Source organism: Delphinus delphis, chromosome 10 (genome assembly GCF_949987515.2).
Source record: "Delphinus delphis chromosome 10, mDelDel1.2, whole genome shotgun sequence".
NCBI lineage: Eukaryota > Metazoa > Chordata > Mammalia > Artiodactyla > Delphinidae > Delphinus > Delphinus delphis.
Window position 1 is genome coordinate 84,821,139 of NC_082692.2, and position 12,639 is coordinate 84,833,777.

General features: G+C 45.3%; 1 protein-coding gene across 10 annotated transcripts in view; it reads right to left on the reverse strand.

Annotated features, from left to right (window-relative positions):
• The window catches only part of FOXP1 (forkhead box P1), a 595,507-nt gene that overhangs the window by 294,143 nt on the left and 288,725 nt on the right, over positions 1–12,639 (reverse strand). Inside the window, exon 6 of one of the 10 annotated variants that reach the window (XM_060022900.1) lies at positions 2,532–2,599. The exons of the other annotated variants lie outside the window; for them this stretch is intronic. The gene's annotated coding sequence lies outside the window, so the exon portion shown is untranslated. The remainder of the gene's footprint in view (positions 1–2,531; positions 2,600–12,639) is intronic. 10 annotated transcript variants of the gene reach the window in all.

The following is a 12,639-nucleotide window of genomic DNA, read 5'->3' on the forward strand; positions in this document are numbered from 1 at the left end:
ATGTGACCTAGGAGATCCTGAGCCACTGCAAAGGTCCCTGGTTAATGAGCCTCAGGCTGGATTCTTTGGTGGCCTGGGGACTCCCTTTGTAGGAGGGCTAGCCCTTGTTAAGCAAATGCAGAGCATGTCCAATGCACCTGGCAAGGACTTATCACACAGTGGCTGAAAGAGCTAAGGAACTCCCCCCCCCCAAAGAGATTCCTTGAAAATCAGGAATATCTAAGCAAGGAGCCCTCAAGACCAGCGTTTTCCAACCGCCTTGCTCTTCAGAACACCTCATCCACACCTGCACTGGGTACAGTAGGTCAGGGTGCAGACAGATAACGCATGGAGTTTTCTGCTGTGCACACATCCCAGAGGGAACTCAGCCTGGGACAGAGTCACACTCCCCGTCTAGTGGAATCCCAGCCCAGAGGGACTTAAATACGCTTAAAAACTGAGATAAAACACCACCACCTAGTCTGTGCAATATCATGAAAGCTGGGAATTTCAGTAACTGCCGGGCAGGGGTAACCACAGTTAGGATTTGGGGAATTGGGGTGTTACTGCTGTATTGTTGTTTATTGCAAACTTTGCCATCTAATCAGGCTGGGGCTTGTTTTGAAAAGCTCCCAATTTTCTGAAATGCCTATGACCGTCGAGAGAACACCCAATCCTTCCTCACACTTTATACTCGTTGGTAAGCTTATATTCATTGCTTCTTCATTTTCTCCTGGTTGTTTTTTTTCTTTTAATATAAATACATCTCTGTTATAAAGGGCAGGTGGAGATAAAACCTCATTTGTACCTTCATACTAGTCCTAAGGATGACATCCACCGTTTATGGACTGTTTATGAGGAGCTGGCACAGCGCTAAACGCTTCACACACCTTCTCAAAGTTACTCCTCTCAACTCCAGGCTTGGTCCCTACACTTGTTCCTCTTTCTAAAGTTGAGAAAACCTGAGGCCAAGGTCAGAGGGAAAGTGAGTAGAAGAGCTGAGATTTGAAACTGAAACAGGCGCTTAACCAGAGCTTCTTAAGCTTAATCCATAACATAACTAACCCTGAATAGAAAGAAGTTGCAGAGCAGGGCAGAGATGGGGGGGGGGACAGTTTCAAACCCACAGTCCAGTGGGCCTCGATAGTTGCTCACACAAACTTCACTCACCCTCCTTCTTGGAGTACCAGCATCCCAACTTTGTTTGGGCAGCATGTGCTCAATTAAAACATCTGCAGTTTCAGGCTCTCTTGTCACTGGAAGGAGCCGTGCGACACAGTCCCCTGGCCAATGACATATAGATAAACAGTCAAAGGAAGACTGTTTGGACTTCTGTCCAAAGTAAGAAGACAAATCCAGGAAGGTCTATTTCATTTTACAAAGAAGCACCATCTGGAGAGAAAAAATGTCTTTGTCCTTTGCACGTTCATGCCTGGAAACACACCCTGGATGTCTAAGCGGCTACCTGGTTACTATGAGCACAAGCTAAAGACGGTGGCTAGACAAGCAAGAAGCAGCCCAGTCTTGGAGGACCCTCTTAAAGGGTACTCCAGCCAGAGAAGGCCTACTTCTAGACTTCTTATTTTGTTAAACAGAATTCACCACCAACCACCACCCCACTTTGATTAAGCCAGGGGACTATACACTGCAGCCCATGGGCCACACTGGAGCCTGATTGCCTAAAGTTTTATCGGAACACAGCCAGGCCTGTTGATTGAAACATCACCTACGGCTGCTTTCATGCAGCAGAGCTGGGTAGTTGTGACTAAGACTGAATAACCCGCAAAAGCCTACAATATTTACTGTCGAGTTCTTTACAAAAAAAGTTTACCAACCCCTGGATTAAGCCACTGTAGTTAGGTTTTTGTTCCATGCACCTACATTCAATCCTAATTGAAACATAGCCAGTCATGGAAAATTCCCAGTAAGTGAAGAACAAAAACGCTCGCTCTCTTACTCAGTGTTCAATAAATACGTCAAGTCCCATCATGGGCCAGACCCTTCGTGATGTGCTAGACATGCAGAAGTGAGTACGGCTCCTGACCCTTCTGGAATCTGCAATCTTTGGAGAGAGTAACATGCTAAATGAATAGCTTTAAAAAGAATCACTTATAATTGTAAGTGCTAGGGGAAAATACAGGACGCTCTATAACCATATAATTGGGGAGCCTAACCTCATCTGCGAGCGTTAGAGAAATTGTCTTTGAAAAACTGGTAGTTGCCTGTGTTTCTACATAAAACTGCTCCACTGACCCAGCTTCTAGTCATGCATAAGCTACTCCTTGTTGGAGATTTAGTCCCGTTTCAAAGCTCCACTACAACACTATTTCATAACAACCCAAAGGAAACCCAGATTTGGAGAAGGCATCTCTCTAGAAAATTCTCATTCAGTGACTTATCACTTCCATATGACCGTGAGTTAAATGTCCAAAGATAGTGTTAAGGGGAAAAAAACATTTGGGCACCTATCCCCAATGGTATTCAATTTAATCCTGAATGTAATTTCTGCGTTAGTGCCCCCATGACCAAGCCACCCACACTTGTCATCTTACCTCAGGCACCCAACAGTCCTGGAGACCTGCCCTGGAGTGGCTTCTAGACAAAAGAGGCTATTGTGTGACTGTAAAGCAAACAAAAAAATGATGTTTTCCAAAACACATCAATTCAGAAGACCCATGGAGTAGTTACGGTAAACCACCAACAAATATAAAAGGTGTAATTCCAGAATGCAGTCCAATGAGGATGAGAAATCCTCAGAAATGGAGGAGACATCAGAAACGGAGAGCCGTGAAGGGCTTTTCAGAGAAATTAGTTCAAACCTTAAGTCCCAACAACTCCGAAAACATTGCCACGCAGAAGGGATCTGATTGGATTCTCTAATTGCTTTGGTACCCGTGACTCATTCCTCTTCAGCTGGTTTGCTGAACGCTGTACTAGAAGGGCAGGGAGGCTCCCAGTGTCCTCGTCATCGGCCTTCTCCTCTGCATGTCCAAGCACAGAACTGTCCACTAAACAGTTACGACACTGTCGTTCAGTTGGATTACAGAATGATGCAATTGATTTTCTTAGGTATACTGAACAATATCAAAAATAACTGTACCATTTTATGCACTGGGTTCTGATCTATTGCTTTTATGTTCATTATTGCATTTTATTTTCATAGCATCCTTTAAAAAATGGGTACAGTTTCCCCTATTTTACAGGTAAGGAAAGAAAAGCTCAGAGAGATCAAGCTTGCACGAGATCACACAGTGAAAAAGATGGTGAGCTGGGATGCAGAGCCAGCTCATCTGATTCGAGAGACTGCACACCTTACCAATTACACATTCAGAAACTCCCTCCCTAAGCTGCAGGCAAGTCCCGCTGTACTCTGTACGGTATTAGCTCCAACTCCAAGAATCTAGAGGTGGCAAGGAAATAGAGGAAGAGAAAACAAATTATGTCTTCTTTTCTCTCAAGAATTTTCTGGACTGCTTCTCTAACGACAACCACAAGAACTTTGGCCAAAAGCAATAGGATCCGCCACATTTTTTGAGAACTGTTTCTGGGGCTGTGCTAGCTACCTGCTACAACTGACCAGATGGGAAATGAGCTGGGAGACAAAGCACAGGAAAGCAGAAAGAAAAGATTCTGAAGGGATTATTCCACCTCCCTGATATCAAGGAAAACCCAAGAAATGAACAGAAGAATGGCTCTGAGTTCCAGAAAACCCTCGGTAGTAAGTCCGGAGGCAAATCCATTATCACCTCGGCAGCACCCACTGCTAATAGTCACTCATCCATCAGCTCACCTCCAGTCCCGAGAGCCAACGAAAAGGCTTTCCTCTAGGAGGAAACAGCCAAATGTTAGTCAAAGATCTAAGAAACTGGGTGACTTGACAAACAACCTGTCTGTCCGCCTGTCCCTGTATCTCTCAAAGAGGCAGAGAAGAGAAAACACGGAACACAGCAGGAAAGGAGCAGACTGGGGCTGCCCAGGCTAGCTCTTGTCCCGGTGACCTGTGAGCTTGTTAATGGCACAATGATGATTTACACCAACAAGCATAAGCACATGAACAGCTGGACTGAATCCAAAAGAAGTGATAAAGTACAAAGGAAATGGAGAACAAAGTGACAAACGTGAAGATAAACCTCATCATAATCACATAGAAGGAAGGCAGTGAAAAGCAAAGGTCACACGGTGGGTATCAGAAGCGTTCACTGCGCACCTCGGGAATCGGGTGAGGGCACCAAAGTTGAGAACAAGGCTGCAAAGCGCGGGGGGGCTTGGAGATGGAGGGAATGACTCCGACGTCATCTGGACCAACAATGAAGCACTGAGCATGGGGGATGAGGCTGGTTCTGAAACCCACCAATGGGTGGATTCATTTTTACAACAGGTGAGAATTTGTTAGGGCTGCCAAGAGAGATACAGAGGCAGGAGCACAGAAAGGAAGAAAGTAGAGTGTAAGGTGCCTGGAACTGTGACAATCCCGGGGGCAAAGTAAGAAAGTCACCTAACCCATGAGTCACATCCACGAAGCGTCACACACTTGGGCTTTTAATGCTCCGTCCAAATCAGATTTAACGCCCAGTCACAGAAACGCAAGGACAGTATGGAATCCAATCCTTCATCAAAGAACTTTAACCTTCACCTCCTTGATTGGATCACGTCCTCTAAATACATCAGAAGTAGTATTTTGGATAAATCACGTGAGTCGCCCTGTTATATCATGTACTTTATAGTGTGTGATGTGTGTGCGCAAACATTAACTTATTTAAGGTGAACGTTGAGAGGACACCGGAAATACCCTAAATCTGTATCTGCATTATGTATTAGGACATATCCCGAGCCTTGAAGTGATGAAAGTGGGCCAAGTCTCTCATCTGAGAGGAACCGTTTTCATAAATGTGTGTGAAAGCGATGCATTATTAGAAAAGTTTAAGAGAGTGTACAGTAGATTCAGATGGAAGAGAAGCCAAACGGAAAACTGAACGGAAAAGACCAACATCTAGATGCTCTGGGACTGTCAAAGAGGGGCCACAGAAAGACACAAAAGTCTGCCCAAGAGTGCTGCAAAATGACTGCAGGCAGACCTGCATATGCAAATGGAAATGTCAGACAGGTACGCTTGGCGATGTGGAAGACAGAAAGCAACAGCTATTATAGAAGAAGGGACAAGGTCAAGCAGCTAAAAGCAAGAACAGAGATATGATTTGCAAGAGAGACAATAGGTAAAGGCGCGGGACGCAACTACGAAGACAAAAGACATCGAAGCGGGCAAACATGACTACTTGTGGTAGACAGGACGACTGGATTGTTGAAACATGCCTGCAATTTAATAATTCTGAAATGATCTCAGCTTCTAAATTGCCATCTGCTAGATGAAGGAGGCAGAAGGTAACTCTAAAAGTTGGTACAATCACAGCACAGGGACTTAAAACTAAGTACCCCTGGGGCTTCCCTGGTGGCGCAGTGGTTGGGAGTCTGCCTGCTGATGCAGGGGACACGGGTTCGTGCCCTGGTCCGGGAGGATCCCACGTGCCGCGGAGCAGCTGGGCCCGTGAGCCATGGCCGCTGAGCCTGCGCGTCCGGAGCCTGTGCTCCGCAACGGGAGAGGCCACAACGGTGAGAGGCCCACGTCCCCTCCATACCAGGGAGGAAACAATCTTTTTACCATCACTCTGAGAAGAACAAGTTACCAGGCAACAACCAACAGGGTTTGCTGGAGACACGGCCGTGCTAGCCCCTTCGACCAAGTGACAAGTCAGGTGGATAAAGGGGAAATAAGAGATGCAATCTTACAGACTTCTGTTCGTCTCCTGGTCCTACCCCTTGTGACATTCTCATCAGTGGGACAGGGAGCTGCGAGGAGGCACGCCACACCCATCAGGCGGTTATCACTGGTGCGCTGTCAACCTGGGGATGCCTCACGAGTGCTGCTCTACAGGTGTCCACCTTCCCACCAGGATTATTTAATATCTCTATCAGTGAGAACCGAGAGAGCTTCCTGTGCCCGGCGAACCAGCCTTCAATCAAATCCCAGGGACTCCCTATCACCATCCTCCATCGCTACTTCTCTTATTACCCAAGATGTAGCCCCGTGTTTCATCTCTGCAGACTGAAGACAAAAATCTGGGCAGGTGAGTGAATGCAGAGAGATGGAAACGCACTCTGCCGCGCCACTATCCACGCAGACCCCTCCTGGGCTCACAGCGACTCGGAGTGGTTTTTGTGGTTCGTTTATGGGCACACGACGGTGCACACACACTTCAAGGAAGATAACACAAAACAGTCCCAGCAGACCTCAGACTCAGAGTGGACTCCAGGGCTCCAAATCTCAGTCGGAAATCAGCGCCCAGATGCACAACTGCAAAAATCATCTCCAGAAGATGAGCTTTATAGAGATCTGCTTCCGAACATCATCTCCTAGACAGTGATTTCTGCAGCAGCAACTGACCCCGATCCAAAATTGCCAGGAAACAAACAAATGACCCCTCCAGGGCCCCGGGAAAGTAACAATGAGATCGCTTAACCGGGCAGGAAAAGAAGAAAGTGCAAAACTGAACTTAAGGCATATGCATTTAGACCTGAATTAAAAATAAAATTCCACTATAAAAAGAATTTTTCAAAATGTTAGGTCCAAGAATACGGCCATATTGTTCCATCCCGAGGCACCCGGTTGATTGAGTTTTATTACTAGGCTCCCACCCACTTCAAAGTCCCTCACTACAAACATTTACAAATTTCATCTCAGGATTAGTACTAAACAATATTCATTAAGAATCCCGCCAAAGTGCAACATGTAAGTAAATCAAACCTCTGATGCTCTATTTTGCAAATTTCATGGGCCACTAGGGATAATTAAAAGGGCAATTATATAAAGTTGGTTCAGCTTTGAGAAACAAATGACATTTTCTGCTTTAAAGCACTTGATAATTTGATATTTTGCTATTAGGGCCATCATGTGTACTTTTACAGACAGGCAGCCAAATAAACAATAAATGTTCCTTAACAGCCTCTAATGATTGTTTTTGCCCACTGGTATCACTCACCATTCCAGTCCATAAATCATATGCTAAGAGATTAAGGTAAAGATAATGAAAAAGTATTAGAAGCCATTAAGATAGAGGAGAAAAGAAAAATAAGGCTGAAAGTGTCGATGTCTTCTGGGCTTTCTGCAAAGACACCCAGTGAAGTCTGAGCTTCTGAGTGTGAAAGCAGGGCTGCGTTTGTCCCTGCGTTCAACCACCACTCTGAAGCCAGCAAAGTACATTACGGCTCATGAAAAATACAGCGAAGAAACTGCTAGTGGCAGAAGCATTTAACTTCCTTGTTAGCAGCCTCCCCCAAGTGGCACTTTTTCACCGGCAAGTTGTTTATTATGTTCGGTGCCAGGCAAAACTGATTAAATGGGGCTCTTAAGAATCAGAGCGTTATAAATTCATGGAAATACAGCAAGCAATAAATTCCATGGAATTAAAAGCTTACTAGTGCTATTAGCATTTCAGGGTGTTTGAATTGTTAATACTGATGTGCAAAAATGATGTGCCTCTAAGACAAGGCGGACGGAGGCAACAGAGGCGAGCAGCTATGGAAATGTTTTTTATCAAAGTGGCACTGGGACTTGGCAGTTATTAGAGCCATGGGAATGGAGGAGGGGAGTAATTATCTCCAAAATTCTCATCTGCCCTAAAAAGTCAATCCCACAACGGAAGACGGAAGGCACCAAATAAAGGTTTACCTGCAGGAGGAAAACAAGCATAAAAATAGTATGCAAAGGATTTAGGCTTTCAGTGAATGGAAATTCCATCTTAACAATGAAGAGGGAGGAGAGTTTTATCTTGTAACCTGGTCTTAGCAGGGATGGGACCCAACGTGTTGTGACTGGGTGGATCTTGGTTTTCTCACAGGACAGGTAACCCCAGATCAGGGCCCCCAAAAGTAGGGTTGGGCCAATAAATTTCTCCGGATTGTCACCTTTCATCTTCCGCTTTTTCTGGGAGCTTTTAAAACTGTTATTCTAAAGTGGCAAGGGGTGAAAAAATCCATTATTATGCCATTAGGCAAGTGATATCCTCCCAAATTCAAGAGGTGAAGTGGCAATTCTATTGCATCCATCCATTTAAGGAATACTTCCTTCCAACCAACAGAAATGCATCTGAAGATCTTTCTAGGCAAATACAAATGTAGGAGAGCGAGAAAGAGAAAAAAAATAGATGAGTGTTTCTCAAAGACAGATTTTTTGGAAAAAAAAAAAAAAGTGCGAGGATATGATTTACTTCTTTTTTAGGAAAAAGAATTAACTGTCCACAAAGAAAGTGTGATCACTTAACAGAATTTAAGAGAAAATGTACTCTTCAATCAGGAATTACCAAAATTCAGGGGGGAAAAAAAGCAACCCAACCTGTCAATCTAGACAGATACCCAAAACATCGATTCATCCAGTCCAGAGACGGCCAAAAAAGTACTATTTTCTAACATATCAAGAAAACTTAATTCCTTTGATAAAAGAACCACACGTGTTAATACAACCTACTGAGGGATCACTGGTACATGTGATTATCTCTGGGCCTGTGTTCCACGTGTGGCTGTAACATTTATACTCACTGAGGCTGTCTGCTGCTTCCCCACAGACAGACAGAGCCTGCTCGGGGACCAAAAAATAGAAAGGAGACAAAGAGGAAAAACCTTACAGAGAAAAGCTCAGACCCATTCATGTGCCTTCCCCGGGCCTTAAGTCTAAAGCCAGGCGTCATTTACAGGCGCATCGTCGTACGGGGTGTCGGCATCATTAACACTGCTGTTCCTGATGGTTCTGCCTCTAAGACGAGACCTACTATGTGTGGAAACCGGGCAGGGGAGAGGAATACATCTAAGACATTGCGCTTGTACTCAAGAAACCTTCAGAGATTTTCACTGGGGAAAATCATCAATTATAAAGCACCTATTATATATTCTAAATCAGGAATCAAAAGATTCTTAAAAGACAGGTTCTCTACCCGTTGGGATTTTAGAGTGACTTTAAGATATGGCATTCACCCAAAAAAACAACCCCAGAACAAGGCAGCACTGTAGCTGACAACATTTTATACACATGGAATAATGGGGGGTTTTGTGCAATAGAGTCTCCAATTATAAGAGAGTGAAGAGTAAAACCTTGATAAATAGATCACCGGGGAAAATTTATATAACAACGAAAATGAAAAATAATATGCATAATTTGCTCCTGCCAGGCCCTCGGCATCATGGGTGGGTCAATCGTATGGTCCGCACGAGGCTAAGTGTAGGTCTATATCCAACAGCCGTGAGCAAGACCAATCTGGTCCTTGCCTCCAGGGGTCTCACAATATGCAAGGGTAGGACGAGCAGCAGCAGGTGGCCCCAGGAGCTGCAGAGAAGACCTGTGTCCCACACTAACGCCTACCACCCCTGGTTCAGTTTCTCACACACGACTCAGTGCCTTGGTTCCCAATCAAAACTAGAAATTCCCACTGGCCAACAACCCTTTAATATCAGTGAGCTGCACTCAAGTGTTGTACCAAAGAGCAAACATTCATATTGTCAGCTTCTGATAACTGACTGGAGTGAAGAGCTCTTGCCCAATTAAAGACTGACCTTGGTGCATTTTTTGCCTAGGGTTTGGCATCAGTGGAGGGCACAGAAGTGTTCCCAACATTTTTACTGATACCCTTTTACAATGGTAACATTGCCCAGAACTGGTAAGAAAGGGCTCAGTTCTAGTTTACTACTTCTGGAGGTGCAGACAGTTGCCCCACGGCCATGGTCTTCCTTGATCTGGTAGATGTAGGACCTGCAGAAAGGAGATGGCTCTGCTCGTCACCACAGTGGAGTCTCCTCCATTCTCACCAAATGCAAATGAGAACTGATGAGAAGTCACACACCCACCGGGGTAGATTCGTCTCTCTCCTTGGTATTTAATCCCCTCTGCTGTACAATGAGCAGACGTGGTGAGGTACACATCCTTCTAGTCTCATGTGCCCCACCTAAGAATGGCCAGATTCAGGTCTGTTGAGAGGGACCACTTAGGTCCAAGACTGGGCTGTACTCAAGCTCAGATTCCAAGAATTACCTGCCAAGAGGTGCCGGGATGGAGCAAGTTGGACCAACAATCAAACGATGCTTTTGCTTTCCACACGCCACGATCCTCCTGCACACATGTCTGTCTCATGTTACGCACTGTCACCTGACCCTCGTACCCTCGTAACAAACTTTGACCCCAGCGTCTAATACATGCCCAGGCCCTCTCTCCCTTCCTACTTACTACCTTAGCCACAAATCACGCTGCTTTCCTTCCTCCTCTGAACTCCTTGCCTTTGTCAGATTCCAGACTACTGTAACGTGTTTTCTAGCAAAAAGAGTTGGCTATTCTCATGCTGAACCCACCGCCCTTCAGTCTTCCTTGAATACAGCCCTAGGCTGCCTGCATTATTGGAGTAGCTGGGAACAAAGTTTCTGATGACAAAGTCTGTGCTTGGAACGCAACCCCTTTGCTAGAGGGGGGACTACTGCTTGAAATTAGGGCACTAATTGTGTGGCCCAGACAATGAGCAAGAAAGGGAACTGGGGAAAAGAGAGAAGTGAGTAACATACAAAGTAATACATGCCTCTGCAAGGAGGGCCAAGAAGTAAAACGCTCCAATATTCGGAGGATGAGAGACTACCTTGGAAGGTCTGGCCCAGCGGGGTGGCGGTGGCCGCGAGATGAGAGGAGTACGGCACACCGGCCATTCTGAAGCCTGATAAGCGGAACTTGATGAAAATTAAAATTGTCTGCTCTCTCGAGTCTAATACCGGAATGCCTTCAGCCTACTCCTCTGACCTGTCTGCATGAGGGAGTTCTTCTCAGAGAAGACTTCATGCCAGTGTCCCTGTTTCACAAGTCTCCCACTAATATTCCCAGGCGGAGAGAAGCCCTCCCCAGAATTCCTTCGAGTCTAATATTTCACATCAAAAAGGGTTTCCACTAGCTTCTGTACCTTCTCTAACACGCTGTGAGCTCCCCAAGACCTGCCCAAATATTTTATTCATCTTAGTGTCTCCAGGCCTAGAGAATTGGGAATATAGTAGGAGCTTGGGATTTACCAGTTTTAACTGAATTGCCAAAAGGAAACTGACCTGCAACGTCGCCCCAACAAGCATGTGAGCTAAAGGAAGCCTTGAGAACAAATGCTTGAGAGCCTGGACACCAAGTGAGACCCTCCCGGCTGTCCTTCAAGCTGAAAGTTGCAAGGATGGAGCTGCAGGAGCTAATCACCTCCAGGAAGGGGATCCCATTAGAAATGGGGTCGACACAGAAGAAAGCAGAGGGGAGAAATGTAAAGATGAGGCTTTAGGACTTAGACGGAGCCCTGCCAGGTCTACACCCGACCTATTCAGTTACATAGTCACATACAGCCTCTTTTTGTTTAAGCTAGTATGGGATGAGTCTTAGATGACAAGCAATTAAAAAAAAAAGTTCTAGATGATACTTAGATAATGGAAGTCGATAAAACAAGCATGATATAAGAGACAAGCCATGCAGAGTTGGGAATCTGGAGCGAGGACGTGGTTGATCTGGGCTGAATCAACTGTTTCTTATCACTGGGTTTTGAAATCAATCAGCAATCACGCCTGATTTTCACATTTACCAAAAGCAAGGATTTAAAAAGAGACATCATCAAAACCCAGTATCTGATCTTTTCCCCCAGGGCTTTCTGCCCTTTAGGTAATAACACTTCAGCATGCTGGAAGAACTATGTTCAAATGGGTATTAGACTCATACGTATATAATCAAATAGCACAAACAGGTAAACACAGACTATAAATTCCTTCCCCCAACCGCCAATTTCCCCTTCCAAAGGCAACCACTGTTACCAATATCTTGTCTCTCTCTTCCAGAAATATTCTATACATATACAATCATAGGGTTTTGTATGTATACTTTTTTCCTGCCTTCCACCCAAAGAGTGGTATATTTCCCCACTTGGTTACTTAAGTTATCTTGGAGATGTTTCCACATCGGCACATCCAGGTCTCCATCCTTTCTTGACAGCTGCAGAGCACAGTCCCCGTGTGTTTCTCACCCCCAACCTAGGACAGACCATAATTTACCCCTTCCCTCCTGACACGCATTCAGGGAATTTTTCTGCTTTTGCTCTCAGAAACAATGCTGCAAGTTATATCCCTGTACGCGGGCCTTTGATCAGCTGGGTGAATATACATCCCTAGAAGCAACAGTTGATTTTTGCTACTATATTTGTGAACTTAGAGTCCGCAACCTTGCCAGTTAAAAAAATAAATGCCCATCACCTTTCACACACCCTCTACCTAGGCTTCCCTTTTCCTGGCATCCATCTGATAGGGTCCGATGATCGGATGCCCCTGAGGGACCCTGAAAACAAAAAGAAGAGTACAATTCCAGAATACCAGCTAATAGCCACTGCAGGAGACCCCCAAGTACCTGGTAAAACATTCTACCCACCACCCTTTAAAAACTGAATACATTTTACAGACCTGTTAGAAAGTCACATCAGCCTACCCCTGATGGTACGTGAGTGTTCTGGGTCGTCTCACATCCTGGGAGTTCCACGTGGCAGGCCAGTCCCAAGCCCAGGTCCCCAGAAGTGGGAGAAGTGGTCCCCCATCCTTTCACACTACAACATAAATGGAAGTGGTTCC